The sequence below is a fragment of the Peromyscus eremicus genome, chromosome 5 (genome assembly GCF_949786415.1).
Source record: "Peromyscus eremicus chromosome 5, PerEre_H2_v1, whole genome shotgun sequence".
NCBI lineage: Eukaryota > Metazoa > Chordata > Mammalia > Rodentia > Cricetidae > Peromyscus > Peromyscus eremicus.
Genome location: NC_081420.1, coordinates 62,727,022 through 62,748,707, shown reverse-complemented (window position 1 = coordinate 62,748,707; position 21,686 = coordinate 62,727,022). Strand labels below are relative to the sequence as shown.

Sequence of the window (21,686 nt, the reverse complement as noted above, 5' to 3'; positions counted from 1 at the left end):
GTGTCCAGAGACTGGTTGCTAGCTGGGTTTGGGGGGGGGGGGCTCCCCTTTCTTTCCTGCACTGGCAGTGCTGGTGATAAAACCCAGGGTATCCTGGTAGACGAGTGTTCTTCTGCTCAGCTTGCAGCCTCCAAAGACCAGCTGGCTTTGCTACCTGGATGTTTGGTCTTTTTAAAACTAATTCACATATTCTCAGCAATGAGAACCTCTTTCTGTGGGTCCAATGAGACATGGACACTATGTGTAACAGAGAGCATCTATCTTAAAGTCCCCATAAGTGATGACAAGGGCTGACAGGCTTACTCTAGGCTTCTTTAAAAAACTCATAATTTGGTGTGGGGAGCGGGCAGGGAGAACAAACATCTTGTGTAGCTCAGGCTGGCCTCAAACTCTGTATGTAACTGAGGATGACTTTGAACTTATGATCTTCCTGCTTGTACTGGGATTTCACGTGTGTACCATCTGAGCCAGTTGTAGGAGGTACAGGAGATGGAACCCAGGGTTTCATGCATGCTAGGCAAACAGCCAAATGAACTGCATCCTTAGCCCCTCAGCCTTTGAAACTTGAACACAACCAGATACCACCTTTTCGTTTCAAAACATCTTTTAACAGTTGTTTTGAGGCATAACTAAACTTTATAAAATTATATACGTTTTGCTTTATTTTGTTTAAAGCATCGTCTCACGATGCAGCCCAAGTTGTCTGTGATACTCGGTGTACAGTCCACTCTGACCTGACATGGTTCTCTTGTCTCAGCCTTCTGAGGGAGGGGAGAACAGATATGCACCACCACAGGTGACCCGCTCTGCAAGCATTTAGAGCATGCAATGTGCTTGTCTTGACATGTGTGTGTACCTGTCAGCATAGAAAGGCCTCTAGCTAGTTCTGCACCTACAGCCACTACAAATGCCCCCGAGACCACGAGACCCTGCCCTCCCCGAGACACTCTGTGTCTTTGGGTAGAAGCCACCAGTTATTGCCACAAGGTGACCCATAGCTAGCTGATCAAGCAGTTGGAGTGTTCACAGGATCCAGGGAAGTTTTCAGGAGCATTGGGAGGAAAGTCGGGTGATTTTGTTTCTTGCTTACCTCTCCATGCCTTTACCCAGATTGCAAGTCTGGGTATATTGGTCCAGGAATGCACCACAGGACATTGTCCCAGCCCTGAAGGGCTTTCACGAACAGTGAGAGAAAGCTGTGTTGTGCTCATATGAACCAGACCCAGCTCACAGTTCCTGGAAAGTTTTACTTCTTCTTGGCACTAATCCAGAAAGACTGAGTAGGAAGAACACTGAGACCTGTTTTGTTGGTGGTGGCGTTTGGTTAGTTGGTTGGGTTGGGAGGCAGATTTGTGGGTGGACAACAGAGTGGGTGCCCAGGCAGGAATGTGAGCTGCTAACCTTTCAAGAGAACTGGTGGATCCCTCCCTGATCTCTCTTTGTCTTGGGTTTTTGGCAAATACTTCACAATCGGGCTTTGAACTCCTGAGAAAGTTTCCTGTTGTCTTCCCAGGTGTGTAGACAAGAACCCCAGAGTAGGCAGAGGTCACCGGGGTTCTGGTTTTTCTCAGATGATGGGTTATAAAAGGTTCCTTTCAAACACGTCCACCTTGTTGGCTTGCCTGCAGAGGCAATTATCTGAAATCGAAGAACAAAAGACCAGAACATCTCTCTTGTGGCTCCAACCCAGCAATGAGCGGTCCATGTGGCTTGCTTTATGTGGACAGATATGTAAACACACAGAACGAACCCACATCATGTCTCTCTCGGCACTGCCCTTACTCCAGGTGCCTACTCTGCATTGCATCCTGGGAAGTAGTCCCTCCACGACCATGATCTGTGGCTTACTCTCAATGCCACGGGGAGACGTGTGCAGAATGACACCAGTCAGGGCAAATTCGAGAGTCAGATATTTTGCAACATTCTATGCCACTTAAAACAGGAAAAAAAAATTAGTGTCTTGTATTTATGAAAATCGAGACATGTTATTTCAAATGACATATACATGACACAGGCTCCCAATGTAAGCCAGGAGGAAATGAGCCACATCTCAAATCACTGAAATGTCCTTCCTAGACTAGTCTTGAAACAAGAAAAAAAAAAGATTAATTAAAAAAAAAAACCCTGAAGTTCTAAGTTGTATAAAATGTGTGGATTTATCATCCCTGATGGGGTTATTTCCCAAATGCCAATGGTTCAGATTGCACGTGAATGACTGTGTTTTTGTGACATCACTAGATATTTGTCTCTATTGTCTTTATTTCTTATGTTTTTAATATGTTGTATTTGTGAAACATTAAAGGATTGGGCAATAAAAGTGGGCTAAGTGGTAGCATTATCAATTAATAGTATTGAAAGGGCCTGTGCACACACGGGCATGTTTAAATTCCTTGCTCAATTCTGAAAACATCACTGATTTAAATTTTTTTCTTCTATTGTATTTAATGGGTATAAAGTGTCACCTTTGTGTAACAAGTAATTCTGGATATTGGTTGCTCAGTCATGCAGCACGTCCTGGGTCACTTATTTAAAAACAAGACTATAAATTTAGGTTAGATGTTAGAAGGTAGAATTTTTTTAATACAACTTTTGTAAAATGCAGCTAATGTCTTGAGTCTGCTTGGAAAGTATTTGGGTAGCCAACCCCTCATTAGTAAGGAAATTGGGTTGGGTTGGTCTTGGCATTGCTAGGGTTAGAACGTGGAACCTGGTCATGGTAGACCAGCATTCTACCACTGAGATACCCCTGTGTCTGTGTTATTAATAATAATTCTATCCGGGCGGTGGTGGCGCACGCCTTTAATCCCAGCACTCGGGAGGCAGAGCCAGGCACATCTCTGTGAGTTCGAGGCCAGCCTGGTCTACAGAGCGAGATCCAGGACCGGCACCAAAACAACACAAAGAAACCCTGTCTTGGAAAAATATATATATATAATTCTACTCAAGAATTTCATACTATAGCCTCTTTAAAGGGAAAAAGAAAGAAGTGCTTAATGTGCCCATAGACTGTGTTCACAAAGAGACTTAAGCAATAACTCACTTAGCAGCATTTCTGACGTCTGCATTCTCCAGAGGAAAAGGGGAATGAGGTGGTACCTCAAGGTACTGAAAGCCCCATCTTTCTTCTAGACTATCCCCGGGGAACAGAAATCCAGATGTGAGATCCAGGTGTGAACACCACCCTCCTGCAGCTTGACTAGGTTACTAGGGCTGTAGCATAGCCAAGCAGGATCTCCCACAGAGAGGAGTGAACAAGTCCAGGGGTAGAAGCTGCTGTTTAACCTACCTCTTCTCTCCCTCATTCATTCTTCCCCAGGAAAGCATAGAAGATTCCTGCTAGGTATTGCTAAGGCTGTACTCTCTGGCTTTCTGGAATGTTCTGCCCCATCTGAAAACTCATACACAGGTGATGAGATACCAGTTCAGCCTGCTTACCACCCAGATGGAACATGGTGACTGTTTTTGACATCTCCCAGAGATAGGGAGTGATATCACACAGTGGTTAAGATGGGACTCCAAAAACAATTGACCTGAAGTTGTCCTTGAAATCCACCCCATCGCCACCTACAGTCACTTCAGCCTCCCAAGCACTGGGATTACAGGCATGCGTCACAAGATCCAGATTTAAAAAAAAAACAAAAAACTTAAAATTTAGCCAGATGTGGTGATGCACACCTTTAATCCCAGCACTGGGAAGGCAGAGGCAGGCAGATCTCTGGTTTGAGGCCAGCCTGGTCTACAAAGCAAGTTCCAGGACAACCAAAGCTATTACACAGAGAAACTCTGTCTTGAAAAACTAAAAAACAAAATGAAACAAAAACCCTCACAAGTTGTGATGCTGAATGTAAACATACACATATTCACAAACACACACAGTATGATATTAGACGTGAATATACATGGTAAATCGTCCCTTTCTCTCATCATCTTCCTTTGCTTTCTCTGGGAAGCAGGAAAAGGCCTCTCAGGAAGATCAGATGGCCATGTTGGGATTGTACTAACTGAGGGCAAGGGCTGCTTCTGCTGGGGTAAGACTGGGTTAAATGAAGTCCAGGATGGCAGGCTGTATGTAGATCCCTTCTTTACTGTACTTAGAGCTGCAAAATTCTTCAGGCCATGCTGGCACAGGCCTTTAATCCCAGCACTCAGGAGGCAGAGACAGGTGGATCTTTGTGAGTTCAAGGCCAGCCTGGTCTACAAAGTGAGTTTGAGGACAGCCAGGGCTATTACACAGAGAAACTTTGTTGAGAGAGAGAGAGAGAGAGAGAGAGAGAGAGAGAGAACTGCAATATTCTGAAGTTAGTTGTCTTAGTTAAGAGATACCATGACAACAGAAACTCTTATGAAGAAAATGTTTAATTTGGGTGGCTCACTTACAATTTCAGAGGCTTAGTTCATTATCATCATGACAGGGAGCATAGCGGCATGCAGGCGGACGTGGTGTAGGAGTAGTAGCTGAGAGTGCTATATCCTGCAGGCAACAGGAAATCGACTGAGACACTGAGCGGTATCCTGAGCATAGGAAAGCCTACCCCCACAGTGACACACTTTCTCCAACAAGGCCATACTCACTCCAACAAAGCCACACCTCCTAGTAGTGGCCCTACCTCTGAGATTATGGGGGCCAGTTGCATTCAAACTACCACATTAGTGGAGTTGGGATAAGAATTTTGATCTCTGCTGTTATATGAGGGCTCTTTTCCTGATTGTTGATGTAGGAGATAAAACCCAGAACCTTGCACATGGTAGGTAAATGCACTATCAACTGAGCTACGTCCCCATGTCCTCACAGCTTTGGAGGAAGATGTGTTTTCATTGTTTTTTTGTTTTTCCCTTTAAACACATCCTTGACTTCCTGGAAAGTCAGAGAGGCTGACTGAGAGGCCGGGAAAGGCATGTACAGACAGTGGCATCTCCTTTGTGTCTGTGACTTAGGCCACAGTCTGACCTTTCCTCCTCCAGATGAAGGGGTGAGAGGTGACAGCTCCATGCCCAGTGGACACTCAGCCTGGCAGCTGATGACACTGGCTGCCCCAGGGTCATAGCCTGTGATGATTTCCCTCTTACAGGCTGACACACTATTATGAATGCAAAGCCTATTAACTCTATTCCAGAAAGGAGAATGTGAGGCCTCAAGAGAGCAAGCAAGGCCAGCTGAGGAAACTCACAATGCAACTGCAGATGAGGTCATGGCTAGGCCCCAGTGCTGGTGACAAGGAGGGGTCAGGGGGTCTGAGGCATTGCATGGGAACCATCTCATTAAGAGTCTTCCAGTTGAATGTTGCAGAGTGCCCTGCCAGCCCGATATAGTTAATGAATTGCTTAGGACAAGAAGAAACAGGGAGGAGATAAAGGCAGAGTGGATTTGCCTGTCTTTATCCTGGGTCTCCTTCCTTCACACTGGAACAGCTTCTCCAGTTCACTAATGGGTGGAATGCAGTAGGGTCATATGTGGACAAGACAGTGTTGGTTCTCAATGCTGGGTTCATAGCTAAAGAGTCCCAATGAGCAAGGGGAAATTCCCAATGGTTAAAGATACTTCTATGGACCAGCTATGAGGACACATCCCTGTAACCTCAGGACTTAATAGGCTGAGCCAGAAGGATTGTGATTTCAAGGCTAACCTGGGCTACATGGCAGGATCATAAAAAGAAATCAGTGACTGGGAATATAAGGTGTAGCTGAGCTGTCACATGCTTGCCCAGGATGTGCAAGGCCCTGAGTTCCATTCCAAGCACTACAGAAAGGAAAGAAAGAACTGACTGAAGGAAGGGAAAAGGGGAGGGGAGGGTGGGAAGGAGAGAGGGAGGGAGGGGGAGATAAAGAAAAAAGATACCTCCCTGAGTCCTGCTAAGTAAGAGGTCATCAAGGGGCTTTGGGAGATTCTGGACTCGGCGGGAGTCGGAGCTGAACTGGTGAACTGGCCAACAGCTTCCAAGAGGCCTGAGGGAAGAGAACCCAGGCTAATGTGGGTTTTTATCAGTCTGAAAGCTCCTCCTGTCTCTCTCTCACCATCCATCCAATCGTCCTGCATTCATTCATCAGTCCATGCCCAGTGTGCAGTCAGTCCACACTGACCACCGAGCTCTGTGGAAATGAGGAGCTGTGGCCGTTCCTTACCTAGTTGCTGTAACAGAGACCTGACAGAAACACTTAAGGACGGAAGGGTTTATCGGGCTCACACTCAAAGGGAACAGTTTCGTATAGGAGAGCATTTGTGGCGGACGAAGCTTGAGGAAGCAGGCCTCTGTGCATCTACAGTCAGGAATCAGAGAGAACCGAAGGCAGGCAGGTCCTCAGCTCGCTCCTTTTCCTTTTTGTACAGTCCTCTGGAACCTTAGCCCCTGGAATGGCACCATCCACATTTAGAGTGGGTCTTCCCACCTCTCTTAACCTAGAATTCCCTCACAGAAATGCCCAGAGGCCCGTCTCCCTTTTTCTAGATCATGTCAAGTTGACAAACCATATTAACCCTTACAGGTATGCACAACGTTGGGAACACGTTGGGGCACATGCCCCAGGCTGACTGAAGTAACTCTCTGAGGGCTCGGTGAGCCCAGCCATGCAGCTGCTGGGTCAGCTGGAGCAGGTACCCAATGCTTGTGTGCAAACCAGCATTTCTCTCCACAGCATGGCTGCCAAGCGAGGTCAGGAGTTAAGTAGCTGTTCAAAATAGAAAAAAGAAGGGACAATTCATCAAAAGAAACAGCTCTAGAGAAGCTAAGAGCGTTATGAAAGAGCAGGGCCATCAGAAGCAGAGAGTAGAGGGACTCCTTTGCCCTCTACTCCACCCCCACCTCTCCCCTCACCGTGTGCTTCTCTTTCCCACACCTCTGGTATGCTTGCTGAACTGCCAAAGAAGAATGTTCAAAGCCATCCCCATTCTCCTCCAACCACACCAGCCAGCACTTCCAATCCATCTTCAGGTCCAAGGATGCAGGGCTCCATTCATCTGCTTTTGCTTTCTTGAACGTGACTTTCTGCACATTCCACCTCTCTTACTAGTCTGCAGAGGCTGTTTCACTTTGCCCGAATTGGGACTGACTTCGTGTTTCTTGCACAGTTTGGTTTCAGGATCAAGACAAAATGCCAATGCCACTCAGCTTAATAATGGCAGACACAAGCACATGTTTGACCCCTGATTAAACTCTGCCTCTAGACTTTCTGGCCAAACCCACTTCTGTCAATAGCCAACATCAAGACTCTTCCAGATATCACACTAGGTTTCAGGAGACTGTTTGCAGATCTGTTCCGGAGTGTGAGGATTGTGCCCAGATAGCATGTGTGCTGGACTATCCACACAACTAGACTAGAAACTGATGGATCATCGGATGCAGTTCTGTTTATCCCAGAAACCATGCCGAGGACATACTCTCTGGTGTCCCTGGTGTGCACTTCTTGGCTCCACTTCTGGGAAGAGGCTTGCCTGACTGGCCAGCAAGCCCCAGAGGTCTGACTGTCTCCCTCTCCTCAGTGCTGGAATTACTGATATACAACACCATGCCTGGCATTTTTATGTGGGTTCTGGGAATCAAGCTCAGGTCCTCACATTCATAGGGCAAGCACTTTACGGATTGAGCTACCTACCCAGGTCTTTATTGTCTTCTCTTAAAGCCCATGTGTTTCTCTACACATTCAGACTCGGTGCCCAGCAGTAAGAATTACAGTAGTTTCCCTTATATAACATGAATACCTTGCAAAGCCTCCAGGATATGCTTAAAGCTACCAACAGTACCAAACACTATATACACCTTGTTTTTCCCTATGCATACACACCTATGATGTTTCACTGATAAATTAGTCACAATTAACAGCCAATGATAAAATAGAATAATGGTAACAATGTACTGTTATGAAAATTATGTGATATCTTGAAAGAGTTAAGGCAAGCAGGCACAGTAGCACATACCTGTCATCCCAGCACTTGGGTTTCTAAGACAAGAGGATTATGAGTTCAAGGCCAATGTGTGCTACCTGTCTCAAAAACAGAAAAAGTGAGGGAAAATGTTAATATTCTATTATTATTGACATTAGTATTTTATCAATATAATTCATACTTACATTAGTGCCATAAGCACTAATATTTTATCAACATAAGTTCTATTGATATCAATTTTTTTTAGCTCATTGTTCCCTGTGTATAATTGGAAACACAGGAAACAGAACTATGGATAATGAGAAACTACAGTGATTTTTCTTATCTTAACCATGTTGGTCTCAATCTCCCTATTTTATACTATTTAAAATTCTGTAAATCTCTTGTAAATTTTTTGGAAATGAATAGGGTGTAGGAAAATAATTTTTTGCATATTTATGTGTATGTGTGTATGTGAACATGTGTTTACATATATGAGGACAAACATACAGAGGTGCATGAGCACATGTGGAGGTCCAGTGTTGACAGCTGATGGTTTTTTTTTTTTTTCTCAATTGCACTCTCCCTTATACATGAAGGCAAATTCTCTCACTGAGATGAGAATGTTTGGGTTTGTCTGGCTAGCCCGTTTGCTCCAGGGTGTTTGATCTTGGCCTCTTGCACTCTGGCATTACAGGCAGGGCAGCACACCCAGGTTCTAGACATCTGAACTGTGATCCTCACACTTGCAAAGCCAGTGCCTGGCCCACTGAACCTCTAAAATAATAGATTCTATCCAGGCACAAGTTTACCAAAATCTGGCCAAAACCACTAGTGTAAACATCTAACATCAGGTCTCACCCGGAATGCCCCATCAGTGTTGAGTTGACTGTTTATAAACCTGCTTCAGGATGAGGCATGGTACAGTCTTCCATCACCTGCTCGTGCCCCTTTAATTAGCATATTGGAAGACAGTGGGAAGGGTGTGCTGTCTTTGCATAGCTGTTCTTCAGGAATAAATATCGTTCAGCTTTAAATTGGTCTTCCCTTCCAAGCCCCCTGGGGATCCAGTACTTGTGGACTTTTTCATTATTCTCCTGGCCTGGTGAGGGTGCATTCTTAATTGTATTAAAAATGACATCAGCAGCAGAGCAAAACGCATCTCTCCAGCACATGCAGCATGTACCTGCCAGCAAGCTGCAAGAGCTAGCCACAGGGAAGATCCATGGGGAGGGCACTCAGGGACCTTCCAAATTAAAATTCTGATAAACATTGAAAAGCCATGCAGTCTCTAGGCATATTGCTGGAGCCAGATCTCTCTCTCTCTCTCTCTCTCTCTCTCTCTCTCTCTCTCTCTCTCTCTCTCTCTCTCTCCCTCCCTCCCTCTTTCCCCCTCTCTCTCTCTCCCTCTTTCCCCCTCTCTCTCTCTCCCTCTTTTCCCCTCTCTCTCTCCCTCCCTCTCTCTCCCTCCCTCCCTCCCTCCCTCCTCCCTCCCTCTCTCCCCTTATCCTATAAGTATAATTTTAACTTTACAGAAGCAGTAGGCTGGGGCAAGCGTGCCTAAGGTGTTTTTAGCAGTGATGGGACTAGTATTCAGCAGATCATGACAGGCAAGGGTGCTATTCAGGGCCAGGCTTCAGGAGGAAGTTCAGGTCCAAGGGAAGCTGTCTGCTTTCTGTTCTCCTTACTGTCAGGATTTATTCATGGTTTCCACGACAGAGGATAACAGTTCATGAAAAAAAGGACTTAGCCTTTAATAGCTAAGTTCCTTGTCAAAGCAATGAGGGACTGAGTGATTCTTATGGGGATTCAGTCTCTGGTTGAAGAAGAAAGACGAGCCCACTTTTACTGAGCACCTTCTGTGTACCAGGAACTTCAAAAGTGATCGCTTATTGAATCATCACCAAAACTTTAAGAGGCAGTTATCACTGACCCAGTGTTCAGTGGCTGATCAGCGTAGACTTCACAATTGAGTTTCAGAGCCCCCTTGTCTGAATCACAGATTCATAGCCCAGGTTTGGTCAAAGGGGTGGTTTCTTTCTTTTTTTTTTTTTTTTTTAAGATTTATTTATTTATTATGTATACAGTGTTCTGTCTGCACATATCCCTGCAGGCCTGAAGAGGGCACCAGATCTCATTATGGATGGTTGTGAGCCACCATGTGGTTGCTGGGAATTGAACTCAGGACCTTTGGAAGAGCAAGCAGTGCTCTTAACCTCTGAGCCATCTCTCCAGCCCAAAGAGGTGGTTTCTTAAGAGGACTCTTATCAATATCAGGGCTATTGTACCCTGTTATCTGTGGCAAAGCCACATTCTCTGAGTACTAGCCATATCCTAGGCAAAGGACACTAGGTGCACAGAGACCCTTCTGTTTGTTGCTAGACAGGGTAGCAACCTTTATTCTTCATCTTTATTCTTCATCTCACCCTTTTGCCATACACACCCTTTAATAACTCTAAGTCCTGGATGCTCTGAGCCACCATTAAGTATGACAATAACCATACAAATACCTTGACCTTGTCTAAGACTTCCTGACCTCCACACATGCTATAGAGAGCCAATTTCAAGACTCCAATTTTAGTGGCTGTTCCCAAGTGCTGGGACAATGTCCTCTTCTGCAATTCCCTGAGAATAAAGCAAATGGAATAATTGTCAGAGCTTCAGGGTACAAGCCCCAGCTTGGAGAGCCCCAAGAGACCAGGCATGGCCTCCCAGCCCCAGTATGCCAATTAAAGAGATTAGTGATGGTGAAAAGCAGAGAAGAGAGGTTTAATCAATCTCTCTCTCTCTCTCTCTCTCTCTCTCTCTCTCTCTCTCTCTCTCTTTCTCAAGACTGCCGAGAGGAACAGATGACAGGGTTCAATGACCCTGAGTCTGTCTTTGGGGTACCGACATGAGCTTTAGGTTCAAATAGAGGTGGAAATGGGGTAGGGGCAAGAGCAGTGCATACTGAGGCAGTCTCAGTCAAGGTGTGGTTCCGGTGACCATGGCCTTGGTTCTGGTCTCACAAAGTGGCTTCATGCTGATTCTCAGGAGTTGTGTGCTCTGGCTCCAAGGTACAGCTTTGTCATCGTGAACAATTTCCCTCAAAAGTGTGATGGGTCGCTCCTGAGAGGCCTGGATGTTCCTAGAATCTAAGGTGACTACAGGTTTGGGACAGATCTTTAGGTACCTCATAGAGATCTTGACCAGAACATTCTAAAAAACCAACAGTAAGATGCCTCTGCTACTGTGGTATTTGTCATCAGCCTTGGTGAGGGAAAGATAGGTTAAGGACACTCCGTGGTTAACAAGCCTAAATGCGGAGATGTGCAGGTGGCCCAAAGTAAAGGAGATGGTAAAGTGAAGGCAAAGATCCCAGGTTTTCATCCTGCTTTTTAGTGACTTTGGGCCAAGTAAGGAGTGAGGGTTTTTTTTTTTTAGCAAATGCAGCCCCTAATGCCTGTTAGATTGTAATTGTGTGCTATGTCATGAGGACTTCCAGTTTGAATGGATCCTGGTGCCGGTTGTTCAGGGAGAAGTACATACAACAATCCTCTAACATGTTCTTTGATCTTAGAGGACTTAACTTCATCTCCCAGGGAGTGTAGGGATGTTTACATCCAAAGAAGTCATCTGTATTCCCCATAGTTCAAGATAAGGGCAGCATCAAATATGCAGAGCAGTGTGTGTGTGTGTGTGTGTGTGTGTGTGTGTGTGTGTGTGTGTGTTCGTGTGTGTTCACACCTGGTGTAGGCATGTATATGTGTACATGTGCACAAGTGTAAGCTCCACAGATCCTTTTCTCTCCACCTACCCAGTATGAGGATCACAGACACATGCCATCCTGCCATTTTGTGTGGGTGCTAAGAATCCAAACTCGGGTTTTCATACTGGTTTAACTAGTATTTTACCAATAGAGCCAGCTCCTAAACCCAGGCATCTTAAGAAAACAAAAACAAAAAATCTATTTATTTATTTAGTATTTGTATGTGTACCTGCATCATTTGTTACAGTGCCCACAGAGGCCAGGGAGTACCAGGTCCCCTGGAATTGGAGTTACAGACAGTGGAGAGTCACCTGATATGGATGCTAGGAACCAAATCCAGGTCTTCTGCAAAAAAAAAAAAACAGTAGACTCTCTTAACCACTGAGCCATCTCTCTAGCTCCCAGGCATCTTTTTAAAGAGAAAAAGTGGATACAGTAGTTGAGCTAGTGGCAAAAGGTGAAGCTTGCCATCCCAGGATTAAACTCAGGTCAGCATCTCCATATTCTCTGGAAATATCCCTTAATTTAAGCCGTGAACTTGAGAGCCCTTTCTGGCACAGGCAAGCTGAGGACTGGGGAACAGTCTGGGTTTCTCCCACCAAAGCAAATGTATTGTTCATTCACAGTCTTGTGACATCACCCTGAGCAGGCCAGAGTCTGGGGGGTAGCTGTGCGAATGCAGAGGCAGGAGAGGTGCCCTAATGAACACCTGCCTGCCTTCCGGAGTCCCTGGGGGGATCCTGTGTAAAGCAGGCTCCCCAGCCAGTCGGGGAAGCTCTTTGCATTTATAGAGGAGCAATTATTATGTCTGCCTGTCAAAGCCTTCATCGGGCATCATTCAAGTCCATGAGTAAGAAAGACTCCCTCCCAAACCCTTATCAGCCCCGGACTTTCCTGATGCCTGATTCAGGCCACGCTGTATTTGAGAACAACATGGATGAAAGTATACGGAAATAAAAGGAAAGGATGGATCAAGGGAGGAAAACATAAAAGGCAAGGGGGTGGGGCAGCTGAGAGCTTTAAAGTGTTCCCAGAGAGCCCTCATCCCCAAGGTGAGTCTCTCAAAGATGTGCGGAGAGACGTTGAAAGGAGCCCGCCATGACTGTAGTTGGTTTGCAGAGAAGTCATGGGGAGGGTCCAACTCTGCTACTGGGTTAGGGAAAGGGACCCAGCACATCCTCTCTTGGGCATGCAAGTGACACTGCAGTGTGTGTCTGGAGGTGTGTGATCTGACTGAAACCCAGCAACATCCATTCATGATTTGCTGGAAGAAGAGCATGTGCCACAGCATGCATGCGGAGGTGGGATGGCAGCTCAGGGGAGTCTGGTTCTCCTTCCAGCACGGGGATCCCAGCATCAAACTCAGGTCATCAGGTTTATCTTTACCCACTCTGCTGTCAACTCTTCTACATCGCCGCATCTGCCCTCCCTAGCTGTGGGGGAGGGGGTACCACTGCCTAGCCGCTCTCTGCTTCCTGTTTGCCTCTAAAGCCGGTCTATACAACCGCCTGTGCCTGTGGTCTGCTTCCATGCTGGGCTAGGCTGATGCTAAATCCTCCACCCTTTCATCTGTCTCCCTCTGCCAATAAAAACCTTTATGAAATGGACCAGGGAGACAGCTCAATTTGTAAAGTGCTTGTCTACTAACATGAGGGCCTGAGTTGGATCTCCCCAAAACCCCACGTTTTTGGGGTTTTTTGTTTGTGTTTTTGTTTTGGTGGTGGTGGTAGTGGTTGTGTGTGTGTGTGTGTGTGTGTGTGTGTGTGTGTGTGTGTGTGTGTGTGTGTTAAGTGAGGCATGGTGACACACACTTGGATCTCATGGCCAGAGAGACAGACATGGATAGTTACTCCCCATGGAGAAAGACCTCTCCTACATATTGGAGAAGGGGCCAAGCTCTATTGTTCTTATCAGTCTGCATAAAGCAAGTGGCTTCAGTGTGTCCCCTGCCACAGAATACAGGGCTCCATCAGAGAGGTTAATCATCAGAGCCCCTAGGGTAGGAGGGGCGGGGCAGCTGCCATAAGCTGCTGTGCAGAATCCACAAAGGATGACCTCATACACTATCCCTCCCCTCCCCCAGGAATCGGAGCAGCCAATGAGCCTCTGTTGGCCTTAGTGTGGAGGATGCAGGGGTACAAGGACAAGTCCTTGCTCACCCATCCACTCCATTCAGGCTTCCCAGGGAGAGAATCCCAGCCCCTCCTGGCCAGAAAGAAGGAGTGATGATATGACATCGTTTCTACCCACTCCTGGAAATGACCTTGTCTGCTACCTCACTGCTGTGACCACCCCTAAAGAGTAGGAATCACCCACCCACTAGGTCTCGGGATCCCCAGTTCTTTGGTAGGCAGAGTAGGTAGGCAGGTGAGCAGGCAAAGCTGGACACGAGTGCCTGTAGCTGTGTCGTGAGGGTGGGCAAGTCCCCATCAGCTCAGCGGACAATGCATACCTCGTAGTAACAAGACAAGAATGGCCCTGACAATCAGACATGTTGGCATATACCTATGATCCTAGTGTTCCTGGGGAGACCCTGAGTATCCTTTTGGGGGGATCTTTAGTCTCATTAATAAAAGATTTTCAAAACAGACTCTCAAGGAAGTTCAGGAATGGTTTTATTGAAAAGGGAGAGAAAAACAACAGGGCAGGTATGCTGAAAATCTCAGCCGCTGCCAGGAAGGAATATGGGAGATGGGGGTGGGGGGCGGTTTTCCTTTGAGGTCACACACAGAGGTTAGAGAGGTGGTGAGGAAGACCAGCGTCAGGGAAAGCATGCTCAGGCTGAAGGCCACTGCTTGAAGGAAAGGGAAAGACGTGCTTGGTGGAAGGCTGTAGGTCTGTGTGGCAGGGGCTCCCGCTTCCAGGTTACTGTGTCCTAGGGCTAAGGCCTGCACCGGGGATACATGACTGGAAATAGACAATATATTAAAGGAAAGGCACTCCCAAGAATGAGAGCAGCCTATGAACTAAGGAAGGAGCCAGGACCATGGGGCCTGGGGACCCTGAGTCTTTACAGGACATTTACATAGCACCCACTGTTCCCATGTATGTTTTGTACATGCCCTGTTAGTGCATGATCCCTGGTGGGAAAGATCCTCCTCTTCAAACTGGCTTTGTTCATATGTTAATCTCTGTCTCTACTCTCTAGTCTCCCAGAGAGTGGGGAGGGTGAAATAAGGGGATTCCAAGTTCAAGGTCATTCTGGGGGCTACAAACTGAGAACCCCATCTCAAAAAGACATAAATAAATACAAATAATAAATAAAAACCCTAGACAGAGAATGACTGACTTGGTCTTCAGACACCAGTCTGATTTCTCCTAAAGTATAAGGAAGAGCTATGGTTACTGTTAGATTTTTTTTTTTTAATGCAATTAACTTAGACAGGGCAATTCCTTTGCTGTTTAATGGTGCCCCACGGGGATAACGGCTTAGAGGGAAGAGTCCATTGCTGAGTTGAAGCCACTTTGCTGCTAACAACTAAGCCAGGCTTGGCTCACCTGCCTTATGCACAGGGTGACATCAGAGCCAGTTTCCAGAGGGACTCAGGCCCCAGATCACTCCTAAAACAGACAACCTCTAGATCCTGTGCTTCCTACACACATGTATTCCAGGGTCTGGGGTCCCAGTCTAGGGAGAGGTGCTTCCTGGGGCTGCCAAAACAAATAACAACAAAGTTGGGGGCTTGAAAGGGACTCAACCATGACTCTTAAAATACCAGAGGGAGGATCATTGGTTGCAGCCCCTTCCAGCTTGATTGACCTCTGTGCCTCCAGGCAGCCAGCCTCGGCCTCTGGCTTTATGCCCTGTTCTGTGTGATCGTGTTAAAGTCTGTCTTATAGGGAGATGTGTGATGGTATTCAAGTCTCTCTCTCTCTCTCTCTCTCTCTCTCTCTCTCTCTCTCTCTCTCTCTCTCATTGTAGATCTAGGGAGATGACTTTGGATGGATAAAGTGCTTCCCCCCAAGTCATTACAGGGTACAAGAAGTTACATCACATGTACCCCCCTCCCACACACACACACACATAGAAAAGCATCCATGCTAAGGGAGAACGAGGCACATGTAGAAAATTCCACAGGAACTGGGTGGGATGGTCAGGGAGAGCTTCCTTGAGGATATGGGCTTTGGGCAGGAATGAAGTTTTGAAAGGGAACTAGACGAAGGTGGGGTGAATATGAAAACTGGGACTCCTGTCAAAGTATGGTCTCAATTACCAAGATAGCGTTTAGGCCTGGATTTTATATACATATTCATGTATAAATACAAATACGTATGTATAGCCTGTGTATTTTATAAGTACAGTAATGAAGAGCTCAAATGACAACAGACGTGTGTAATGTTCACTTTATGCCAGACATTGTACTTTATGTAAGTCATTTAACCCACATGACAGCCTTGTGACGTGGGTACAGTCCTTACCACCTTGCAGATGAGGAAACCAAGGTGCAGTGAGGTTAAGCAACTTGCTCCAGATTGTATAAGAAAATGAGATGTGTTAATAGATAAGATTTACTAACTAGGGAAGGTGCCAGGCTGTGGGAGTTTTTGAATGAGCATACACAACCTTTCGGGGGTGGGGGCTGAGTAGTTTGTCGGGGAGGAAGCAGTTTGATTTGCTAAGAGCATGAAGAAGAATATTCTAGAATCCTTCATGGCATTAAATCCAGCCCATCATTTCACAGAGGGAAAGACAGAGGGCAGAGGTTTTAGGTTCAAGGTCATCTATCTGGAGCGAGTGCCTGTCAAGTCCATAGTGGGTGCTGCCAATAATATTAGCATTTCCAGAAGGATCATGGTTACATGGACAGTGCCTAGAGCTCCCTACAGCTTACAGATGTGCTGTGTGTGTGTGCGTGCGTGCGTGTACCTGCCCATGTGTGCATATGCGGAGATGCACATGCATGTGTGTGAGCATAAATGCAGAGCCAGAGGTTGACACTGAGTGTCTTCCTCAGTTGCTCTCCACCATAATTTTTGCCACAGGGCTTCTCAGTGAATCTGGATCTTCCCAATCAGGCTAAACTGGTTGAAGACAAGCCTGGGGTGTGTCCACCTCCCCAGCACTGGGGTTAGAGGTACACGCTGTCATATCCACTTTTACAAGGGTGCCAGGGATCCAAACTCAGGTTCTCATGCTTCTGTAGTAAGCATGTTACATACTAAGCCGTCTTCCCATCTCCAAGTGCTATTTTGAACATGGTGGTCACGCACATCACCTGGAAGAAGTAGGGATGTGCTGGAAGTACATGGGACATAAACTGATACTTTAGACTAAATACGGCAAATATACCCATGGGTTCCCATGGGAGCCGGCACCTTCAGGACCTCACATGAGCCTGGTGGTGAAGTCAGAGCAGCAAAGGCCCCCTGCCCTCTCTCTTGCATGTGGTGACTGTGCAGGTGTCCAAGCTTAGTTTTGGAAAGTCATATTCTTAGCACTATGGTGGCTCCTGTGTGCAAAGTATGCTGGGAGGTAGGGGGCATTTGCAAGGAAATTTGTTATCCAGGTCTAAGGAGGAAGGCAGGAAAATAATTTGAGGGGAAGAGAGAAGCCTGAAAGAAGACAATTAATTACAGGTTGAGAGAAAGCCTATCTTAAGTTCACTGACATCCGCACCAGCATGGCCAGTGACCCTGAAGAAACTGGCATGGCTCACCAGGGACACACAGGGCTTGCTTTGCCCATGATGCCTTCAGGCCCCTACCCTGTTTGTCCCATCAAACTCCACGGGGCTACAGACTTCTTTCTTGGCCTCTCTCCCAGCCAGATCCCCACAAGGATCCACAAATGTTTACAGCACCAGTGACTGGCAAATTACAATCAGCAGGATTCTGTAAACATCCCTTCCAAGTGTATAACAGCCAAGAGCTTTCTGCTTACCAGGCGACTCACTCCAAAAGGAACTTTCAGAATACTGTAGCTCCTCAATCATCAAGGTAGACTACCATCTTCCTCTGCAAGATTGGGGAAATCCAGATGTTGATGCTATCAGTGGCCCAAGCCTTAACGGAGACACAGTGCCGGAGTCAGGCAGGATGCACCCCTGCACTGTGCTAGCAAATGGCCCTACTGTCTCAGCAGTACAAACAGTGAGGAGTGCCGGACTTCAGCTGCTCTGACTCTTAGGGACGAAAGCAGTCAGAAGCTGGGCTGTTGCCGGTCACCTCGAAGACATGTATAGGGTTCTATGAGGATTTAAGATAGAGTTGCAACCTCCATGTCTTCTAGAATCTTCTGTCATTTCCCCCATCACTGACTTGATTCCTCTATTTTTATTCTTTGTCATATTTTATGTGTGTGCTTATGTGTATAGATGTATGTGTGTGCATGTGGAGCCTGGAGGTCAATTTCCCATGCCATTCCTTAGGCACCTTCCACTTTTTTTTTTTTTTTTTTTTTTTTTTTTGGAGACATAGTATCTCATAGGGACTTGGAGCTGACCAAGCAGTCTGGCCTGGAGCCCCAGAAATCTGCCCATCTCTGCCTTCCCAGTCCTGGGTTACAAGCACGCACCACCAACCATACTTTTCCCCTCCATTCTTTCATGGCTACTGTTTTCTATTTTAACAGGAGAGAAATTAGTTCATTACATACAGTGGACATCTCAGGGTATCAGGGTCTGTTTTCCTTGCTGAACTCCCATTGGTTAGTGTGACTCTTTTTTTTTTTCTTTTTTTTAAAGTTAGTTAACTAACAGTTTCATACATGTATATAATGCATTCTGGTTACTCTCCCACACACTTCTTAACTTGTCTTCTAGAGACTGAACTCAGAACACGCCTCATGGCGTGTGAGACAAGTACATTACAGGCACTGTGTCCCGTCCCCCCATCCCTGAAAGCTCTGGTTCCTTTGTTTTTAATTGTGGGTGCCCTGAGGTGAGCTTTTCTTCCCTTTGGTCTATCACACTGTTCATGAAAAGCAGTTGATGTTTCTCCATGTTTCAGCAATTATTTGCCCCCACAAGTATGAACAGAGTTCACCAGAGAGGCTCAGGTTTGTCCCCATCCCTCTGCCCCAAGCTGGGGCTGCCTGCGCTGTTTAGTTATTCAGAGTAAAATTTCCAATATACGAAGGGTCTGGCGAGACAGATGAAATCAGAGGAACGTGTCATCTTGACGGGGCCAAAAGTCAGCCCCTCCAAGGCTCTCAAAGAGCAACGGTTGTTCAGTGTGTCAGGACGTCTCTAAAGCTCTGAGGCTTGAAGATCAGAGGATGGCTTGCGTTAATAAGTACACAGTGATGATGTATAAATCTGGGATGTCAGCGTACTGACTCAGCATTACAGCCCTAGACAGGCCCTTCAAGACATGGTGCCTGACCGCTTACCCAGGGAGAAGTAACCTCAGGCATAATGCAGAGGAAGGTGACCACTCTGAGACAAGCTAGGATTTATATTTTGTTTCTTCTTTTTAAAACTGGGATAAATATGCACTACATAAAATGTACCATTTTAACCATTTCGTATGTATACAATTCAGGGGCATTAACTGCATGCACAGTGTTATCGAAGGTTCAACACTGTTTCCAAAATTTTGTCAGAATTGGGAGCAGAAATTCTGTAACCATTAAGCAGTAACTCCTCGTCCTCTCCAACCCCTGGTGACCCCTGTGAAATCACATGATCTTAGTTACTTATACAAGTGAGATGACAAAAGCATTTCTTTCTTTATGGCTCCTTTCAGTTACCATGTCATCAGTGTTCATCCATATAGCATAGATCTGAATTTTGTTCCTCTTTAGGGCTGAGTAATATTCCATTTTGTGTGTCCAGACCTTGTTTCCAATTCTGGCTTTGCTGAGGGTGAGAACAGCCTGTCTACTGACTCTAAGTCTTCACTGGCAGAAGAATAGTTTCCTGTCGTTTAAATAATGATATCATATATAGAAGCTCTCAGAACAGTGTCTGAGATAGAGTAGCAATGCCTCAGATAGTCCTTTGTAAGACATGGCATTATAAGGCAGATGTATGGGAATGTGGCACGGTCAACTGAAGTTGTTCCATGTGTCCCTTTCTGTCATTTCGAAGGTCTTAACTGGGTGAAGAACACAAATATCCAATACCTGTTAACCATGTTCCCTGCCCTCCACACTTCCCTCAGCTCTCTTTCTACACCCTACCTTGCATTTTCTCCCAACCATTTCTATAACTAGTGAGTATCTTCCTGGATAAATGTATGTATCTCCAACTGTATTTGTTCCTTTTCCATTGCTGTGATAAAATACTCTGACAAAACAAACAACAAACAAAAACAATTTGGAGAAGAAAGAGTTTATTTGGGCTTCCGGTTCCGGGCGGTACAGTCAGGTCCATCATGGCGGGGAAGCTATGGCAGTGGGAGCGGGAGGCTGGCCTGGCAGTCACAAAGCAGAGACATCACATTGTGTACACACACAGGAAGCAAAGAAAGAGCAGGAAGTGGTTATAGCACCTTAAAGCTTACCTCCAACGACGTGTGCCTCCAGCAAGGCTCCACTTTCTAAAAGTTTCATAGCCTCTTCCCCAACAGCACTGCCAACTGAGGACCAAGTGTTCAAATACATCCGTCTTTGGGGGACATTTCTCCCCAATGGCCACACTGAGCAATGGTGTTCAAATATCTTTAAAATAGTATTCCCGGGCTAGAGAGATGGCTCAGAGGTTAAGAACACTGGCTGTTCTTCCAGAGGTCCTGAGTTCAATTCCCAGAAACCACATGGTGGCTAACAACCATCTGTAATGAGATCTGGCCCCCTCTTCTGGCCTTCAGGGATACATGCAAACAGAACACTGTATACATATAAGTAAATAAAAAATTTAAAAAAAAAAAATAGTATTCCCAAAGAGAGAAACCTCAGTGCTGTCCTTTCCAAGAATGGGTTAGTTACCTCCGCATAGTTCACAGGAGTCCATAGTAACTACTTCTTAGTCACACCTCATTTTCTAATACCAGATTGACCCAGTGAGACCACACACTCGTCTCTCTCCACTCACCAGATTTGACCTCAAGTGACTTTCTACCCCCACCCACTAGACTTGACCTCAAGTGATTTCTGACATTTACAAAAGATCCAAATCCACTCCAAGTGCTAGAAGAGTTCTTGCTGGCTAGGGTTCTAAGTCTAAAACATACTTCCAGGGCAAATCAAAAAGATAATCCAAAATTGAGAAAAAAATGGCATTAAGATATGGTCTTGTTGTGTAGCACAGGCTAGCCTTGAATCCCCATTCCTCCTACCTTAGCCTTCTAAGTGTTGGAGTTACAGGTATGTACTACAGTGCCCAGCTCAAAATACTTCCAGAAACAACAAGCATCACAGATACACTGGGGCTACTTTGAAAGAGATGGCAGTCATTCTGATGGATAAATTATGATCCGCTACATTTTTAAATGAGCCTGCTGCCTCATTACAACCCATAAATCACATGCAGCCCAGCATCTTCTGGGAAGAACAGTAGCATGGGCAGCAGAGCCTGCAGCATCCCACAGCATGTGCTCAAGCTTCAGAACTCAATCTTGCAACATCTTTCCTAATTCATTTGCAAAATTCTAAGACGTGCCATGTGCATCCCTCTGCATTCCCATTGTAGACTTCTTCCTATTAACGAAGGAATGTTTGACTTCGAGTCCTGAATTTCCAGCTGGTTTAGCCTAAGGTTGTATACTGTGACAGGAATAGAAGTAGAGAGCATTAGATGCCATTGGTTCATCAAAGTGGAATTTCCCATTGATCACTAATTATTACCAGGGAAGAAAGTGCTACCATCGCTACAAACCCAAGTGGATCTAGGTGGTTTTCACTGCGGAGCTGATGGTCATAGAGGCAGAAGGAGGCAGAAACAGCTGCCTGATCTCTGGGCCTATTTCTGCTCCATACGATAGACAACCTCATAGGATTATGCGGGTAAAAGATGTGTAAAAAGTGCTTAGGACAGTGCCTACCACACAGCAAATGCACACAGTTCCTAACTCACCATGGTTCGGCATAGGGATGTTGAGTTTGACAGTGGTACAAAAGCAATACACATTCAGTAAAAATTATACTTTGAATTTTGCACCTGGATCTTTTCCCTGGATCAGGCTATGTGCTACAATCTCCTC

The 21,686-nt window shown here is 45.9% G+C and overlaps 1 protein-coding gene across 1 annotated transcript in view; it reads left to right on the top strand.

The window, feature by feature from the left end:
* Positions 1-21,686, top strand: part of Frmd4a (FERM domain containing 4A) — a 175,627-nt gene that overhangs the window by 18,406 nt on the left and 135,535 nt on the right.